Genomic DNA, 20,917 nt, shown 5'->3' on the forward strand with positions numbered 1-20,917 from the left:
TACAGACTTTGTCCCCTTCCCTTCAGAGGTCTCCAACCTTTTTTGTAGTAAAAGCTACTTATGTTGGTGAAAGTCATCCAGAGCTACGAATATTATTAGAATCTTAATACTGACCACATCAGACAAGTTTACGTTTGTTTTAAATATCAACTTTTCAGTTTTACAGGCTGGTCTACACACACGAGAGCTACTTACGAGGAGCTCGAGAACTACTAGTAGCACACAAGCTACTCGTAGGAGACCCCTGAATTCATGCATTACCTGATCTTCCCCCTAACATCTGTCAGTTTGCAGCACTTTTCTTTGTTTTGCATTGTCTCTCCTTCTAGAGTATAGAGGTTAATTTATGTTGCAGTTATGTCACTTCACAAGTATAATTTCGACCCATATATTTTTAAAAACACAATTCCGAACATTTGAAAGGTTAAAATGCAAACTAAACAAAGATATGATGCAAATAATGTATGCTAATAACATTTATGTCAGCCCTGCCTGTGTATTAGTGTCCTAGTTAGAAAAATGTATAAAATAATGAGGAAATATTATTGAATAACGTGCAAATGTTAAATGCTCCTGTTTGAAAGCTAACTCTTTGATCTAGTTAGCCCTAAACTCAGACATGAGCCCCTGAAGGTTCTTCTAGGCCCTTGATAGCAGTGTGGATAAATAACAGTTAAACCTGTTGTATATACTGGCAGTGGCGGCCTCCGCATTGTCACGGAGAGGAGCGTGGATGGGGACGACGAATGGCGGGGGGAAATATGTACAAAACAAAAAAGAAAAGAAACCACTTACCTTGCACCCTGTCTCCCATCGCCTTCTCCTACTGCCTTGATCCCCTTCTGTCCCAGCACAGGCTCCCCAGCAAACCTGGCACTGCTTACATGCTAAACCTAGCATGTAAGCAGTGTCAGGATTGGTCTGAGCAGCATTCACTGCTGCTCAGACACAAGCCTAGGGTATGTGTTTTTTCTCCGGCCTGGTTGTGTATACAGCTGGGTTAGAGAAACCTAAGCGCATGTGTGTTTTGCTGGTCTGAAATGGCCGGCCAAACACACTTGTACACTTAGGGGCATATTTATACTCTGTTTGCGCCAGATTTGTGTAATTTTTTTTCACGCAAATCCGATGCAAACTCAACTCCATATTTATACTTTGGCGCTAGACCAGTCTAGCGCCAAAATCCATGGAGTTTGAGTCATTTTTTAGCGTGGACACCTACCTTGCGCTAATGAAATGCAAGGTAGGCGTTCCCGTCCAAAAAATGACTCAGGGCCTTATTTATCCCCCGCGTCATTTTGACGCACGGGAGGAGGCGGGCCTTAAAAAATGGCACCCAGCCGGATTTGTGTCATTTTTTAACACTTGGGTCAGGGCAGGTGTTTAGGGACCTATGGGCTCATTTCCATGGTCTCTGACCATGGTAGTCCACAGGTGCCCTTCTCTGCCCCCAGGGACACCCCCTGCCACCCTAGCCCACCCCTGGAGGACACCTATGGATGCGGGGGACCCTTCCATGGTGAGTACAGGTAAGTGCAGGTAAGTATATTGTTTTTTAATTTTTTTCTGTGGCATGGGGGGCCTAACTTTGGCCCCCCTACATGCCACTGTGCCCAATGGCCATGCCCAGGGGACAGAAGTCCCCTGGGCATGGCCATTGGGCAGGGGGCATGACTCCTGTCTTTGCTAAGACAGGAGTCATTTCCATGGGGGTTGTGCGTCAACAAATGGCACAAGTCAGGTTAGAGCCAATATTTTTGACTCTAACCTGGCTTGCACCATTTTTTGACGCACAACCCCCAGTCTGCCCTACACCTCCGCTGCCCGGTCAGCGTCATTCATTTTGACACTGACCAGGCCGCAGTGCCGTCATATTCCTTAAATATGACGCCCGGGGCGCGTTGGAATGGCGGTAACCGGCGTTAACATTTTTGACACAAACCTGCGCTGCCGCAGATTTGTGTCACAAAGTATAAATATGGGCATTAGTGCACTCTCCCACCTTCCCCTCTACAACATCCCCATGACCCAGCCCCACCCCTCCCTGCAACTGCTGGCTGAGCCAGCAGATGAAAAGTGAAAAATGAAACGATAGCAAGCTACTGTTTTATTTTTCATCTGCTGGCTCATCCAGGGGGGCGACGCCCCTCCGCCACCGCGGAGAAGCCGCCCCTGTATACTTGGTAATTATTTAGATCAAAGCTAGCTGGGGCACATAGCATGTCATTTTTGAATATCTTTGTATCTTGTTTTTATCCTTCCCCACAATTTCCTCAACAACTGTCTTTTTTAGTTCTCAGCTAGGTTTATTCTAAGCCCATTTACTCCTAAGTCCTTATGCTTTATTATATCTTTGTGTTTCTCGAATTTGTAAGACTGAACATCAATTATTTATTCATTATCCATTTAACTTGGGCTCTTTTAACTGTGCCTTCCTATTACTCCTGAAAGGAAGGCTTGTGCAAGGCCTGGTAATGCACAATGACCTTAATTTTATGTTTATGAACAACCCATATTCATCGGCGGTTCTACACCGTGAACCATGGGTGTTCTTGGTTTTAAGATATGGTCCACACACTTGACCAGAGCAGCAAGGACTATTGGAATGTCTTATTTTGTCAGCCTACCTGCTGTTAATGTCGAATGTGGTCTGGGGTTGTTTGCGCTCCTATCGAGAGATATTTTGGTCTAGCTGTTCATGTTGGAGAAAACTAATTTGCATAGGTTAGGGCTCTGTTCAGAGTGGCATAGTGGTAAAAAAAAGTTGATAGACTGAAATATAGTCCGAGTAATCACCAGCGACTGAGTTTTTGTTAAGCATTTCATTAATCGTGTTGTTATTTTTTCTTTTCTAATTGATTTTAGTTTTCAGCACCCATCGATGTCTTTGCCCATTTGATCTTCGAGTTCAATTAAAATCAAGACGAGTCCCACCATCATGTCTATGACTGTGGGTGCTGCAGACCCAGATGGTGCACAACTTCACGCGTTGATTCTGTGTGAATCTGACTAAACTTAAAAAAGGAAAAAAAAGTCACTCAAAATGGACTCTGTGCTGCAGAAGAAATATGCTCACTTCTGCATAAGGCAGCTGCTCGTTTATCATTGGTAAGCCATGCCCAAAAGCAAGATGTTTGGCAACAGGGAAAAGGATAGAAGCAGCCTATTGGGTGGCAGCATATGTATTTCCTCACTTTCACTCAGGAAAAATAGTTCCAAGCAGCCTGATGCCCCAGTAGTCCTCGGCCTGCAGGGAGAACACCAGATAAACACAAAATTCCTATTCTAGTGTAGTGTTAGAAGAGGTGCTGGTTTTGGCATTCATTTGGAGCAGTGTCAGTCCAACTGGACCTATCCGTTATATTGCATTTAATGGACAGTAACAAGAACACTGCAACAGCACTGCACCCGAGGGCCATTATCACTTCACAGCACTGCACCTTATGTTTACCAACCTACATCACACTGCACTACATTCTAGAGGCAGTCACCTACCACACTATACTGTATTGTAAAGGCTCTCTCCCACCACACTGCATTGTATCTACCAAACACTACTCCACCACATTGTGCAGTACCTGTGAATGCTTATAGGCCTCAACTGCATCATGGAGAGACCAACCTAATACACTACTGCATCTTAGGTAAGTTAAATCAATGCACCGCTGTGGACCCCGTGGGCCATCACACTCAGTGTGGCAGGTTTCTGCAGCAACTGCCACACTGCTTATCATAATATGGGACCCACCACAGTTCACTACAGTCTTTGAGCATTTGACTTCGACCTAGAGACACTAACCAATCCCATTACACTGCATCATATGGCACTCGTCTACCACAGAATACCCTAGGAGTACTAGCCCACCACACTCCATTGTCCGTACTGACAGGAACCTTTCACACTCTCAGCAAAAGCACTAACCCACCATGCAGCAGCACAACTATATAATTGACGTACTATATTACCACACCTCACTGCATGGAAATTGAGAAGTCACTCAGAAATGCTTTTCAGAAACAAAACAGGGTGAAATGTACTAGGGCAAAGCCATCAAAAATGTAGACAAGTGATTATCTCTAAAATACTTTCATTTTCATTTTCTTTAGCAAAAAAGGCATAGCACATATAATAAATCAGCTAATAAGACACCACAGACCTATACATGCAGCCCATTCCGTGGGAAATTTGATACAGGTTGTGTTCTGCAGTTGCGCTAATTATAGATGAATCTGAAACAATGGTATTTTCAGACAGACTGAAATGGGTTTGTTTTTACACAACACAAAAATGCATTTGCACCCCCATATTGCAGTGAATTCCAGGCCCGCCTTTAGCACTGGTGGCACCCAGAGCGACAACCTGTTTTGCCCCCTGACCTCCTCCTTGGATTTCCTCACTACCACCAGGAAAAAGTGCACCTCATCTCCACATAGCCCCTCTCTCACATACGTTTCATTTGTTTTAAAGTGCTGGTAAAGACTGGCTTTACTAATCCACTCAGGTATTCACATAAAAGACAGATCTGCTCTTTGCAGCAGTCATATTAACCCTCTGCACTATTTTATGGCAAGTCAAGACTGCCATCAGAAAAATCTCTGATCTCTCTCCCTGGCAGTAACATTAATCACAAGAGTTATCTTGACATTTTCATTGCTGTCTGAAAGCTGAATGCACAAGGAAGTCTGTAGCAGCTGTTTTTTAAATAGTAAGTTATTGCTAAACACAGCAGCCCCCTGAAGTCAGTGGCCCTCTCCAGGTCAGCACCCGGTGCCGATGCACCAGTCCAACCACCCTGAAGCCTACACTGGTGAGCTCCTTCTCAGTGGAAAATGACTTTGTCAAAAGACCCAGATAAAATCAAAGAAAATCAATACAACCAGAAGATTTAAAACAAATTACTACTTTAAAGTTATTTAGATGTAATGTTAATCAGAGTCTAATCAAACATCCCCTTTCCAAGGGAACATTTAAAAAAATCATAGACTATGTGGATGAGACCCAAAGTACTCATTAACATATTTTATCAACTGGAAGCGCCAGCAGTACCTCACATTTTCTTAGTGTACGATGTACAATATTTGGTCATAGATGTAGCGGCTCTTTATCCAAGGAGCACGCATGAACCCTTATTGCTCGCCATTTATACCAATATCCCTGACTTGCAAAAGAAGACATAATAGAAGGGTAGTTATTATATTAGTGAATATCACAATACTATCCTACATCAAGGTGCAGTGGGCAGGATACAACACCAACCTCTAGCATTCCATATGTAGGTTTCAGTGTGAATGTCATTGGAACACAGATACTGACAACTACATGATTGCCAGGATGCCTACGGAATGCAGATCCAATGCACTACACCGAAACAAACACATCAGTGAGTGATGCCCCTTTGGAGTTTCTAAGAATAGAATTAGCTTCTTATGCAATGATGAATGGCCCAAATAGGATGACACTGACATACGTTGGAATATTATGCAAGATAGCAATGGAAAAGAGTCTGCCACTTGAAATGGATGATGATGATGATTCACAAGAGGAAAGGATGCAGTGAGAGTGATGTGAGGGCTCCCTGGATTGATGTGCCTAACAATTAGTTCAGAGCTGAGAACTACACTTCACCAATAAAAGAATTTGTATGTACATTTGAAATGTGTGCCAACAGTAATATAGAAGTGAAATGAAGCCTAGGGTAGGGTCTTCCACGACCTGTAACCTATGATGATATGTATTCAAAATACAGCAAAGTTGTACTAAAAAACTTTAATGTGATACTTGTGTCAAACATAAATTAAATGTGGTAATATTCTGTCTCCCCTTCTCTGTTCAGACACTAAGGGCCTGGTTCGGATTATGGCAGTCCATAGGACTGCTGTACCCTAGGTGGCGGTCCAACCACTGCTTCCTTGGTGGTCCAACCACCAGATTTCGATGCTTGTGGTCGTATCACCGAAGACCACTGCAACCCCCGGGTTTTGAGTTCCTGCGGTTGTAGCAGTGCGGAAAGACGTGGTCAAGCATGGAGGTGCTGTTGTTGGCACCCCATGCTGATCACGACTTCCCTTTCCACAGGCCTTTTCTTGGTGGGGACCCCGTCATCAAAAGGTCAGTGGAAATGCAAAGATGGGGCCACAGGGGGGCCCCCACACTGCCCATGCCCATGCTGTGGGCAGTGCGGAGGACCCCTGTCTGCTATGTTGGCAGTGCACATTGCAAGTGTGCTGGCAGCATTAACAGTGCGGTGGCACTGGCCTTGGCTTTCCCTGAGTGCGAAAATCAATGCCGCTGCGCTGTTTCTGCCATCTGGCCCAGCAGGGAATTCATAATACGGTGGTGGGAAGGCTGCCGGCTTGGTAGCACCCTCCTCACTGCCATATTAGCCGTATGGCTGTCGGACCCCCAAAGTCCAAATTAGGCACAAAGTCTTTCCCTTGAGGGGCATGTGGTGAGAAATGGTCCTTCAATACACCTTTCTTTTTGTGTAATCCTAGTTCTTCCTCCTCCACTAATGTACTACTCAACCTGGAAGCCTCCACACTAGGGATGAAAAAAAAAATACTCACTTTTGTTTTACACTTTTAAAAAAACAAATAAAATCCAATTAAATATTGTGAAATGTTGTGAAATTAATTTCACTCTATCTCATGAATCAGTTGAATGTGAGGGCATACTTCACGTTCATAAGTCATACATGATGCAAACAAGGGGGTTGGTTCAAGAAGTAAAAGACATTTTCTATTCAAAGTTTCTCACTGAAAAAAAGTTGGTAATATTTTGTATTTGTGAAATTTCTCGAAATCTACAAACTTCTTGTTATAAATTTGCAACTATCATGAATGTCATGGGTGTGATAAAAAAGTTCCACGGCCTGTTCTTCACTTTTCAGTGCTACCAGTGCACCTGCCTGTAACTCCTCCAGTGCTCAATGACCAGGACCAGTCCATTGAATACATCAACTCTGTTATTCTAATTCTATCTAAAAGATGATTGTCCTCCTACAGGGTATAAAGACTGAAATGGCTAAATTATCTACAGACTTCTATTACATGCACTTAGTTGCTCTTGGTGCACCTAGGTTTGTGCCCTAGCCTCCGTGTCTCACATTCTGAAATAACATGTTATCAAAGCTTCTTGTGAGGTCAGGAAATCCATTTGATACATTGTTGTTGAGATCACCATCTCTGCAGCCAAACAACTGGTGGACCCTCAATCACTGGGAGAAGGAACTCAGAAGAAAAGATGACTTTTTACAGCCTTGCTAAGAGTTAAGTGAGGCTGAATGTTCTTTATATGCTAGTGGAGACTGATTCAGAGTCGAGGACAGAGCAGCTGGAGAGAGTAGCCTTCTGTCTGGGATTGTTGTAAACGAGGAACAAAGAACAAAATATGTGTGTAACACTACAAGGTTCCTACAGGTTTGGAGGGAGTAAAACGCTCACAGATCGGTGAGCTTTCTGCTTCTTAGGAGACACTATGAATAAAGCAGGGTGTCTCAGAGATAATTCTTTGTTTGACTATAAACCAGAAAAGATGGATTCTTGCCTGGGTTAGATGGTCAAATTGTCGTAAGCTGCTTACTAACTGAGCAGCAAAGTTGTACAAACCAGGATTCTTACAGCCACAGTTGGAGATTTTGTAATAAACAATTCTTGAAAGGATTCAGGCTGAATCTACTCACATATGGAGGTGGTGAGGCAAATAGAGAAGGGTTTTCCTCAAAGGTGTCAGGAATGGAAACATGATGATGGAGCAGCATTGATCTGAACTTGGAGAAAGAGGTCGTGATTGAGCAGGACTCTTTAAAGTTTGACTGACTGCAGGAAAGAGGTCTCTTCCATGGCCGCAGGCCACAGGGATTGGATTCATAGTATGCGATAGCTGCATCACATATGTAATATCTGCATTTTAGCAACATGTCATAAACTGATTATGTTATTGTTGACACACACAAACAGAACTGGGATACCATAGTATGCATTATAGAATCGGGGGAGACAAAACACCTGTGTGGACGGTGTATATCGCTTTCAAACAGCATTATTTGTTGTGTGTCAAAGTCCATAGTTGCAGACTGCAAGCACTACGATGCAGTCTGTAAAATTCACCAGTAGACAGGAACGCTGCCTTGTTGTCTGTCTGGCCTTTAGTTTAGCTGCCTCGAGTAATCAAAAAAATCATAAATAAAAACATACAACATGAATACATATATAGAAGGGTTGTTGATGCGCTCACTACTCCCGCTGGTCTGTCCAACTGTCATTCACATTTTGCTTCTCCCACCACAGCGTACAGCACTAGACAGAGAGTCTGCCCACTTCAACCAACAGGTCTCTTTTACTGTGATGGACGTGCCCTTCAGTGGCAAGGCTGGTGGGCCAATAACAGTATGTTTTCCGTATTTTAATCGTTTTTATTTTATGGTCATCCTTGTGTGTTTAATCCATGTATTTAAGGTACAGTACCACGAGGCCCATAATAGCCTTTCTATAAGCTACTAAGAATTTAATTTTCTTGTGAAGTGCATTAAATCTATATCTGTTCCATATATATTTGTCTGATAGGACGCGCCAAATACTGTTCTATTACAATTGAATTAAGTAGTTACTTTTTTTTAAACTAAAAACTGTTTATTAAAAGCTTATGGCTGCCACTGTTCAGATGGCAGCATCATTTTTTTTTTTTTTTTTGTGGCATTTGATTGCAATAGTGATAATTAACGGAATAACCAACGCACCAACTTTCCAAGCCCAGACCTATTGTCTTTGCTAGTGTTTATTGCAATTTTCAGCTACTGTGCCTTGTTACAGTCTGTAGTGATTTCCACCATTTTGTTGCACTCATTGCCTGGATGTATGAGACATCAACTTAGTATGTTGTTACCTTTAAAGCGGGCTCACGTACAGGCTCCTGGCTTACATGTCTGTTGTTACCTTTAAAGCGGGCTCACGTACAGGCTCCTGGCTTACATGTCTGTTGCTCACTCTTGCAACTCTAGTCTAAAGGTACTCTTAATAAGGTTCTCCGTTAGAGCCTGGGGGATTCGGTATAACTTTGAGTACTTTGTAGTTTGTACTTTGTGCAGTAGTATACCACATTTTGTTTGCTACCTTTTCGTTGGTAAGAGAACGTGTAACTTACTGCTTTTTATCTCGCCCAGTGTTCTGCTGGTCACACCGACAGCTCTGACTCTGTGCGCTTGACAGTTTATTTCTAGAATAGGAACAGTAATGAGGATCTTTTCCACCAACGTATAATTTTCCTCCACAATGATTCCACTTTCATGATCTTTAAATTTCCCCTGTTTCTTCCTGCAGGGGCTATCCATAAAATGTGACACTTGGCTTGCTAATGTGATGTCATCTGCATTAATTTGCACTGACATGGCAGTATCTGCCTCTTGATGCTGTAAATGCTTCTAACTAATACATTAAAAGGGTTGAATTGCAGGATCTGGGCCAATGGAAGATGTCCCTATGCCCATAAAGAAAACCTTCACAGGAAAATATTCAAAGTCAAAACCAAAAAGGTTATTCAAATTAAGGATTATTAGAAAAGATAACAAGCACTGACAAAGCCAATAGGTCTAGCGTTGTTTGGCAGTTTTTTTTTTTTTTGGCAGTTGGTATTTTGTCCTCTCATGGTTTTTGCAAAACTATATTGTTCAGGAATATGAAGTGGCCCGCATCAATATTATAAAAAAATAGCAAAAGGCAAAATACTTTTTGTTCACCAAAACACACATTACCATAGTTGCTTGTAGCACTGAAGGGGACTACTTTGTGTATGGATGTAAAAGGAAAGAATGTCATATCTCACAGTAAATTCAGCCAAAGGATCAAGAGACATGATCCGCTGCCCCATGATGTATGTTGAAGTGATTGGTAGAAAAATGCAAATGGGACAGCAACAGATTATTGAATGATGTCTGGCTGAAACCCCCTATAACTATGTTATACACATAATTTTAGTAAAATCAGAAGGTCTTGGTTAACACCATACCTTAAAAATCCAAGTGGTCTGGCATTGGAGGCCAGCCTCTTGCTTTGCTAATGCTTTATTTGTAGTATTTTTGTAATAATCTTTGTTCAAATAGATATACAGGCTTGCAAAATAGATAGATAGATAGATAGATAGATAGATAGATAGATAGATAGATAGATAGATAGATAGATAGATAGATAGATAGATAGATAGGTAGATAGATATAACTCCTCCCTGGCAGGTTGTACTGCCCCATGCTACTTAGAAAGTTTTGACAGATGTGTCTGGGTATGTTCCCCATAGGCTCCAGATCCTGCCCTTGTGTATCAGATTCCTTCTATGCCATGGGATATTTTAGGGCTGGCTTCCCATGCCTCTTTCCCTTCTTCTTATTTATGGGAGCCTGGACCATTGTTCCAGACTCCAGGCTTCCTTTACTTCCCTGCTGTTGTAGTGTCTGGGCCTTTGTTGCTATACAGAACCACTAATTTCTGTATGAGTCTTCCTTTCCACCTCAGTCCAAGAAGAGGTTACTAAGCCATTTCCTAAATGACACTCTACTGAAATGGGAGGTCTCACAGCTTCCTTCTTTGGGCCAGTAACCCCTCCTCACTCAAAGGTGACCATTGCTGTGGAATGTCATTTCTTCTCAGTGTCAGCGTTGACTACTCCCTGGGAAAACCAGCTGCTCCACCATTTGGTCTTGCTGGCTCCGATATCCTTCAGAGCCCCAGCTTTGGTCCCGTTGATGATGGCCACTTCCTGTTCTTCACCATGGTGGGAGGTACTGCAGCCAGGGTTTCAACATCCACTTCACCCATGGAGACTAAGGTGGCTTCAGTCCAACTACTGGTTTCTCCTGGGCAAACTTCCACCCCAAATCCTACACTTGCAATCCCTTGGGACTGCCCACCTGGGGGGGGGGGCTTCTCATAGCAAACTGAGCCTCCCTATTTGTGTCCTGGATTGTAACAATCCAGGCACACCCCAGCCTAAACAGGGTCAAAAGGTTTCTTCCTCTAGTACCCTCACCACTTAACTTATGAAAAGGCACTGGACTACCCCTCCTGAGCAGGTTTTTAAGCCCCTTTTGAAAACTCCTTCTTTTAATCCCTGTTGTTTTCCTGTTTCCCCCGAGTGGGGGCTGGACCCCCTTTCTTAAGACCCTCAGGTGCTTTTAAAAAATCCTAGTGTGCACCTACATGTCAGCTGTCTTGCCAAACTGCTTAGGGGGTCACCATTTTGAATCCACTAGATGCTGATGTAACTCTGAATGACATTTACTCAAGATGTGCTCCTTCATGATCAGATTATATAGTCCATCATACAATGTGAATGTACTGCCTTTCACCCAGTCCAGTGTTTTTTAGAGACATCTACAAAGTCAGTCAAGTATTATTGTGTGTCTTTGTGTATGTCCTGGAACATCTTCATCTTTGAGACCGACCTTCTGCACAAAGGCCTCCTTCATGTGAGTGTAAGAGCCAGTTGTCCCTCTTCTAGTGTCAGAAGTGTGTTCCTCCGCAGTGCTGATACTGACTCCCAAAGTAAGGCTCCTCAGTGCTTTTGAACTGCTTGCACTTTCTCAATGCATTTTCATAAGAGGCAAACCATTTGTGAATGTTGTCCCCATCCTAATGCTAGGCACAATACCCTTGGGCAAGCAAGGGGGATGTGGTCCCTTTTAGACACTTCACCATTGCTGTCACCATCTTCTTCGGACCTTAAGAGTCTTAACATGGCCTTCTTCTCCTCCAAGGCCAGTCTCTTTTCAGCCAGTACCAGTTTCTTCTCCTCCAGTACTATGGCTGTCAGCTTGACCGGCAGCTAACTTGTTGATTGCTTGTCATGAGCTTTAACTGGCAGATGGCCAGTTCAGAAGGGTTTATAGTAGCAGAAGCTGCTTCACTTCCAGCCCTGGAGGGTACACCAGAAAATCCTTTTTGGGACAGGAGCCCTCTCCTCTTAATCCACTGCTTCATCCTCAGATGGGATCTGTACTTGACAGACGTCTTGAAGGCCCTTTTTCTAATTCGCCTTCCGCCATTCTGGCCCTTAATTTTTCATTCTCTGCATAGGGCCTTCATCTCCACCATTGTGAGAGTTGGAAGGGTAGCCAGATCCAACTCCACGTACTATTAGACTTTCAAAAGGTGCAATAATGGGAATCAAAAATAATCAAAAATAATTTGGAGGAATCGAAAATTACACATTCAGAGACCAGATACCAATTAAAAATCAAAAAACAATTTTTCAAGCTCTCAGCCATGTTGAAACACAGGCCCAGCACATAGCCCAAAATTCCCTTTGGGTTCCTTGAAAGTTTCTCCCAACCTGCTTATACGAGGCTTAAGGGGCTTCAAAAAGGAGTCCATGGAAAAGTACAAAGGGGCTGAAGCCCACTCCCCTTTGTGGTATCACAAACAAAAGACATAGGAGAAGTACATTCCACTTCTCAAGAATTTGACAGACAACCCCATAATCATGCGTTTCAAGGTCTTGTGGAATTCCTCCACAGCCCATTTGTTTGGCCGTAATAACAGATGATGAACTTGTAAGTCGCTCCACTCTCATCCTACGTAGCCTTCAAGTGTGCAAACTTGAAGTTTGTCCCCTGTTTCAGATTACCTCTTTGGGTAACTCTACTCTGGCAAAGAAATCAGACAAGGTCCTGGCCACTACGGGCACAGTTACTGTCCTCAGAGTTACGGCACCAGGGTACTTAGTGGCATGGTCCACTTCAACCAAACGTAAACTGTTCACTAAAGCTGTTGTAGGGTCTAGTTTTCCGCAATGAAAATGTTAATCTCCACCTCCTGTGAACGCATACCCACCACAGGTGAAAGTATTAGGGAAGCCTTGGTGTGCATCCTGTCTTGCTACTGGCTTGACAGATGGCGCAGGAGCAGCAGAACTCCTTCATTTTCCCAGACATCTGGGGACAGTCAACACGGTTGACCAACCTGCCCCATGTTTCATTCTGCCCCAAATGGCCAGCCAAGGGGGTATCATGGGCTAGGTTCAAGAAGAATGCCCTGTACTTCTTTGGGACCACCAATCTCCTGGTTGCTCAAGGTTTTTGGCCCCTAGTCTCACTGTATAAGTATTCAATTATATTCAATATTTATATATGCATAACATACAAGGAAACTGAAAGCAAACTAGAACACCATACAAGCAGGATATGCAGACTAAATTGGTTTACAATTCTAAATCTAGTCCTAATTTAAAATACATACCAACATGGCACACGGGCGTACACTTATAAATGCACTTAATTGCAAGCATGCTAAATAGAGAATAACATGATAAAGAACAGTTTCAAATGGACACAATCTGGTATGCTGTGAAATAGCAGCTGTCAGATAAACAAAGGCCACTGCAAAGAGAATTTGCAACAGCATTAGCATGAGAAAGGAACTGATAAACCATATCAAAAGCACCCTGCTATTACATCAGGCTTTAAACATAAACACAACACTAAAGTCATCGCAACAAGTAAACACAAAAACTCTGGCACTGAAGGGAACTCCCTTGTGTGGGGATGTGCTTGTAGTGAAAGAGTAAAATGGAGTCACTCAAAGTGAAGTTAGCCAATGGCTGAAGAAGGCTGACCCCCTGCCCCATTCATTAAACTGTAGTGGTCTCTTCATTAGCAAACCAATTGATGAAGAGAATTAGTGGAAAGCTCCTTAAAGTAAGTACATTATAGTATATTATACCTATACGTTTATTTAAATCAAAAGGTCTTGGCTAATGCCAGACCTCAAAAACGTAGTTAGACACATTCAAATCAGCATCAACCAGGGTGTGGCTAAGACACCGAAGCAACATGGCATGACCCGCCAAAACCTCCAGTCAGTGGCAACGGCCACCAGCATGTATCCGCTGCCATCCGGGGTGCCGAGGCCCTCCATTGCCCTTGAAACATCTGGGGCAAGGCTGGAGAGCTGAGGTTTCTCAAAGAGGAGAGGAATTCATACTGAGCCCTCAATGTGAGCTGAGTTAGAGGCGGCAACGCAGCAGCTAAGATGGCTCCCAGCCGTGCCTAAGTGCAAACAACAATGGTGAAGGAGTGAAGGAGTCTTGACTGAGAGGAAGAAGGGGTCTCCCTGGCCTGCCTCCAGGCTGTGTTAGGGATATGGTTGCTGGACAGGGAGACACAAAGGACTCCAAAAGCGGGGGCCATGAAGAGAAGGAGGAGAGAGCGTCTAGCGGTCACTAACTAATGAGAACATAGTGCTGATGTCCGCAACCCTCCTTAAGGTAGGCCTCAAAGCACCCTGGCAAAGCGTTGGAGCAGTCTACAACTACCGCTAAGACTGCAGCCAGATCATGTCACTCACAGGAGAGGAGTTGATGAGGGTGGGTGGAATCAGTACGACAGTCACGACCGGACTGCCCTGGATAACCCTGGGACAGATAGGCACACACACTTAGGGTACTGGGGGAGCCCATCGCTAGCTCATCACCAATCCCGGCGAATGCAGAGATGGTGTAGGACAAAGGGCTAGGACATCAGTGGCAGCTCAGCTGGACAAATACGCCTTCCATCAGGGAGTGCTGGAGGAGAGTGCAGCAGACCCACAGACACTGACGACAGATGTGACTCAGGCCCAAACACCATCAATGGCAGATGTGCTGCTGGATGTTAATGACACAAGGCCGGTACTTGAAACCAAGATTGACACTGTGGTGGTGGATATTTCCCTGATTCATGCAGACATGAAGAAAATGCTTGACAGAGTAACAACTGCAAAAGGCACCATCAGAGTACATACTGATATGGTTAGCCCACACTTTTTGCCTGATGTATGATGTAGCCTAGATATCGTAGTGCCCAGGGCCCCTTCTAACCAGGTTCCCTGGACCAGAGCTCTTTCCTTAAATCTGTTGTGTTCATTGACACAATTGGATACACCCTTAGCTACCACTATAAGTCCCTAGTAAAAGGGTACTTAGGTACCCAGGGCATGGGCTACTGTGGGTAGGCCCCAGAGGGCAGCAGCACTGATTGTGCCACCCTCTAGGGCCATGCACCTGGATACATCCAGCACTGCCATTGTAGGCTGAGTGTCCTGGTGCAAACCTAAAACACAAACTCAACATAGCACACTGCCTTTGTGCCCTGTCCACCATACACTGCATTTACTATTGTTAAGACACCCCTCTGGCAGGCCTTACATCCCTAAGGCAGGGTGCACCATATTATATGTGAGGGCATAACTGCATGAGCAATATTCCCCCACTGTGTCCTTGCCAGACCTAGGACATAGTGAGTGAACAGAGCAGCCGTTTTAATACATGTGCTCTTGCCGGAACCGGGAGTCGCCCGAACTTCTCCAGCTGGCACAGTGTGCCCACTGATAATCTTGACCAACCTGCAAAAGAAGAACTTGGTAAAGCAACTGTGTGATTTTATATGTATTTTTAAAGATGACTTTCCATTTATTCCTATGGTGCATAATTACGCCCAAAAAGACTATCTTCGTTAAACTTCAAAAATCCATATCTCAAAAAGTACTTAACCAATTTTGATAATCTTGGTCTTACAAATTTCATAAACATCTGAAGTATTTTTATAAATTGGTCTTGAGGTATTCCTTCGAATGTGTGAGTTGCATGAGTACAACAAATGTACCTTGAGTACAACAAATGTTTTTCACTTCTCCAAGATTGGCCTAACTGCTCAACCTAACTAACATGAAAATTAGAGCATTAGGTGATCTAGTTTTTACCTCTGTAAACCAATGTGTGGTTGCCTGGACCCCCTTCACAGTGTGCCAAAATTTGCACACTACATAGACGGCCAGCCTCCTACACTGCAACGGAGAGCAGAGGATGCGGAGTAGAGATCCAGTAGAAATAATGTGCTTAGTGGGAGTCCCAGAAAAGATGGAGGAGGTTGACATTCAGTCCAACGTAGAACGCTTTATCTGAGAAGTTGTGATTCCCACATATCTTACTCAGTACTTTACAATAGAAAGGACACACAGGGTGCTGGGCATTGCTCTACGGGCACGTGGTTGCAACTCCTATTAGCAAGAGTATAGAACTAAAGGGACAGCAATGCCACCCTTCAAGCAGCATAGTCACCTGCCCCACTAAAGGTAGAGAGCCAGATCATAATGTTAGTCCCTGACTACACACAGAAGGTGCAAGCCCAGAGAGGCACATTTGACAGGGTCAAAAGTGAACTCCGGAAAAGAAACCTGCAGTATGCCATAAGGTTCCCTACCAAACTGAAAGTGATTGCGGAGGGCAGTATATGGTTGTTTGTGACCCCGAAGAAGCCATTGACTGGTTGGTCGTGGGACGAAACGGCAGGAGAGTGTGCTTAAGGACTTCTTGAGAGAATGGGTCAATGACTCCTGACTATGTGGAGGAGCACCTTTGACTCAACAGGCTTAGAGGGTGGATCAAAAGAGACAGCCAATGTAGACACACACTAAGGGCTCATTTACAGAGAAGACATTGAGAAGGACACTCGGATGATGATGGGTTTCAGTCCATAGCTGGAAGGTTTCCCAAGACTGTCCCAACTTGTTGGCTGGTTCACCTGTTGACAGTGGATACCGACCTAATAGGACTCACAACATATGTTTGATGATTCTGTTGGGAGGGCAACAGACACCTCAGACAGATGGAGAGCAAGCAGTTCAAAACATTCAGCATGAGAGGTTGGGGGTTGAATTGGACAGGGGGAGGGAAACAGAAGGTTACTCACATCAGATATGTTTGAGGGTTCTAATACACAGTGGCTGACAGCTAGCACCATGGGAATGTGTTCTACAGTCCAAAGGGATGACTTTGAATAGGCAACCAGGGCAGGCAATCTCACTGATGTTTTGGAATGAGAATGGCTTAAACAGGCATCTGAAGAAGGGGCTGGTGACAAATACCCAGCGAGACACAACCGTAACTCAGTACTCCTACAAGAAACCAACTTGGGCTCCTGAATAGAGGGAAATATAGAGTCCTGGAGCACTCTAGTTTCTCAGCAGGATCCAGGGGAACTGTGGTCCTGGTTCAACGCTCCCTCCTTCTCACCCTTACTAGAGTCTGGACAGACCCGAGTGGGTTCTATGACGGGATCCAGGTGGATTGGAATAGCCACTAGCTAACCGCAGCCTCATGGTATCTCCTGCTGGGACTACAAAATAACAAACTGGAGGACAACAGGCTAATGAACTTTATCTCTGCACTGAGGCTACTGGACATCTGGAAGAAGGAAAACCCAACAGATAGACAATACTCGTAGGTGGCCCACTCACTGAGGGCCATCTCCAGTCTGGTCTACACACTGGTCTCTGGGTCACAGGGGGTCTCTATTGGGACACGTGCTACTTGCCCAGGGGGGTCTGGGATCACTCATCAATCATGACAACGCACACTATCCAAGAAACATATAGGTTGGGGAAATGGAAACTAGACCTGTGGGAACTCACTAGCTGGGACAAAGACAACATATCGCAAAGGTCAAGGAGCAGTACTACGCAGAGAATGAGGACTCATTGACCTTCAACGCAGTACTATAGGAAACTTTAGGGACAGCATAAGGGGTTAACTGATCTCTCATGTCCAGGGTAGAAGGTGGGCTCAATGTAAAGAAATTGAAGATTTAGAAACTGAACTGGGGAAATTTGAGGCAGAATACATAACAGCCCTAGACCCCTCACTGGAAGGACAGATAGAGCTGGTAAGAGAAAGAGAACGCTATAAGCAATTGTTTGAGGATAAAGCACGAAAATATTATTGGGCCCAACAACACCAAAACTGGGCAATAAGATGGGAAAGATGCTGCGTGGCTGCACAGCAGGGAAAATGGCCAAAGATGGTTGCATAGTATTCGCGGGGACACCGGGGAGGTGGTCCATACCGCTGAGGAGATAGCGGACTAATTTTAAAGACACCTTAGCAACCTCTATAGCTCCAAACTTCAAAGTACCCCGGAAAACATGCAGGGTTTTGTCAGGGACAGCCCCACTCCATGCCTTAACAGGAAAGATAGGGTGTAATTGGAGCAAGAAATTCGAGGAAAGGGATTTGAGGGAAGCAAATGCACAAATAAGGAGAAGGAAGACCCCGATGCGGAACAAGTTTCAACCCAACTTCTTTAAATGTCTAAGGGAGAAAATCAGGAAGCCTATGCTGGTAATGTTCACAGATGCTTAAGGGTGGGTGCCTCCTGGACTATCTCTGGCCTTCGATAATCATTGTCATCCATAAAAATGGGAAACCAAAAGATGCTTATGTGTCTTAGAGGCTGATTTCCTTGCTCAACATGAAAGTTAAGAGACATGGAATTTAGCATCAAGAGATTGTTGGTGAACGTGCACCTTACAAGTATACCTTAACATAACATACTAGCTATGATATTAACAAATTGCCTGAGACATCCACAAACTGGTACACCCAGATATGTCTGAGTTCAAGCTTCATAAGGCATGAGGAACAACCTGAGATGCCTGTTTGGTTGCTTAGAGAGGTGCCAGAGGATCTAGGAACCTGCTATCCAGCTGGCTGCAGATGTCCAAGAAGGCATTGGACTCCCTAGAAAGGCTGTACCTAGAGGCTATTCTGTATAAAATAGGGATTGGCCTGGAGTTTGTGGCTTGGGTTGGGTGTGGCTTCTATATACAGACTCAAGAGAACGTTAGAAGGTCAACGGCATGTGGCAGTCTTTCACTGAAGTGGGGAAGGAGAAAGGGCTGTCCATTCTCCAGGCTCCTCTCTGCGGTCATCCTTGAGCTGCTGGCAGACTGTGTGAGATAAGGCCAATGAACTGGACCCACACATGGAGGGGTGTCATATCCTTACATGCAGGCAATATTCTTACTTAGCTGATGGACCTGGACAACTCTCTTCCCAGTGTTACACACACATATATATATATATATATACTATAAATATATATAATCCGAAATTAACTGCCAGTGGTGATCGTCTAAATCCCGCTAAGCCCAGCGCCTGGACAGTGTAGACTCTTTCCTCTAAAATACAGCAAGAGCACAGCACCCTGAGCCAGTGTAGAACATAGTTTTATTACATCCACAGTGGAGGAAAGGACTTTATATATGTATATATATAAAAAAACACAGAGCCATGACACTACTACCAACATAACCTGGGAAGGGTACACATGGATTTTAAGAAAGATATAGCGTGCGTATGTGTGTGTGGTCCTCCAAACACCACTGACGGGTGCCTCCTATTGTGCAAGTGGCATGCACATGAAATATCCAAAACAACTGGCTCCTCTCAAGAACCAAGGAGACCTCTCCCGGTTTGGTTTCTAAATGCAATTCCAATCGCCAAGCATGACGCATTTCGGACATTACCTTTCTCAAATGCTGGCTGCAAACTGACACTGCTACTAGGTAGTAACAGGCATCTATAAGTAATTTACTCTAATTGGTTGCATAGTCATCAGTGAGAACGGATTTAGGTGGTCATTCCAACCGTGGCGGTCGGCGATGAAGCGGCGGTAGGACCGCCAACAGGCTGGCGGTCTTTTTTCATGTATTCTGACCATGGCGGTTACCGCCATGGCCAGCCGCCGCTTCACCGTTCCGACCGCCACAGCGGTAACGACCGCCGGGCTGGAGACCTGGGTCTCCAGCCCGGCGGTCGTCACATACCGCCGGCGGTATTCCAAGCCGCCTGACCCCGGCTTACCGCCATGGATTTCATGCGGTTTGGGACCGCCATGAAATCCATGGCGGTAAGCACTATCAGTGCCAGGGAATCCCTTCCCTGGCACTGATAGGGGTCTCCCCCACCCCCAACTCCCTCCCCTACTCCCCCCCACCACCCCTGCCACCCCCAAAAGGTTGCAGGACCCCCCTCCCCCACCCCGATCCCCAACATATACACACACATACACGCACGCATTCATGCACGCACTCATGCACATACACACACCCCCCCGCATTCATGCACGCACTCATGCACATACACACACTGCACATACACACACCCCCCTGCATTCATGCACGCACTCATGCACATACACACACTGCACATACACACACCCCCCCACATTCATGCACGCACTCATGCACATACACACACTGCACATACACACACACCCCCGCATTCATGCACGCACTAACACGCCCCCTCAACATACACACACGTACACCCCCATGCACGCACACAACTCACAACACCCCTCCACCCCCCTTCCCTAGCGGACGATCACCTTACCTGTTCCGGTGATCCTCCGGGAGGGGACGGGACCCATGGGGGCAGCTCCGGCGACACCGCCACGCCAATAGAACACCGCCACAGCGAATCACAGGTCGTGATTCGCTGGGCGGTGTTCTGTTGGCGTGACGGTGGAGCTACCTCCACTTCCCCGCCTGCCGCCAGTATGGCTGTTGGCGGCTCTTCGTCCGGAAACGGGCAGAGCGCTGCCAGCAGTCAGAATGGCCCGTGCGGAAGACTGCCAGCACTGGCGGTCTTCCGTACGGCGGTCCCTCGGCGGTCTGTTGAAAAGACCGCTGAGGTTGGAATGACCCCCTTAGTCTCTCCATATTTACATTTGTTTAAAGCGCTGCCATCATAGTATGCTTATTTACTCTCCTGACTTTAGTAGCCATTATTTTAGTCTCGGTGAACTAACTTTGTTAATATATGACATTCCAAAATAAAGGGAAACATTGTATAAATGGATGTAAAGGAGCGCAGCAGATGCAGTGTTGTCCAGTACTGTGCATTTTAAAATAATGGATGAGGAGGACCTAATTGCAGACCTCGCCTGAACAGGTGTCTCCTTGTACTAGGCTGACCAGACTAGGGAGATCAGATGTTATAAACCTAAAACTGGGACATTTCACAAACATAGAAGTAGGACTACAATGTTGCATCAACCGGTGGGGGGTGAGGGAGGGGCAAAATGACTTAACTGACATTGCTCGTCCACATTGA

The sequence above is a fragment of the Pleurodeles waltl genome, chromosome 3_2 (genome assembly GCF_031143425.1).
Source record: "Pleurodeles waltl isolate 20211129_DDA chromosome 3_2, aPleWal1.hap1.20221129, whole genome shotgun sequence".
NCBI classification, from domain to species: Eukaryota; Metazoa; Chordata; class Amphibia; order Caudata; family Salamandridae; genus Pleurodeles; species Pleurodeles waltl.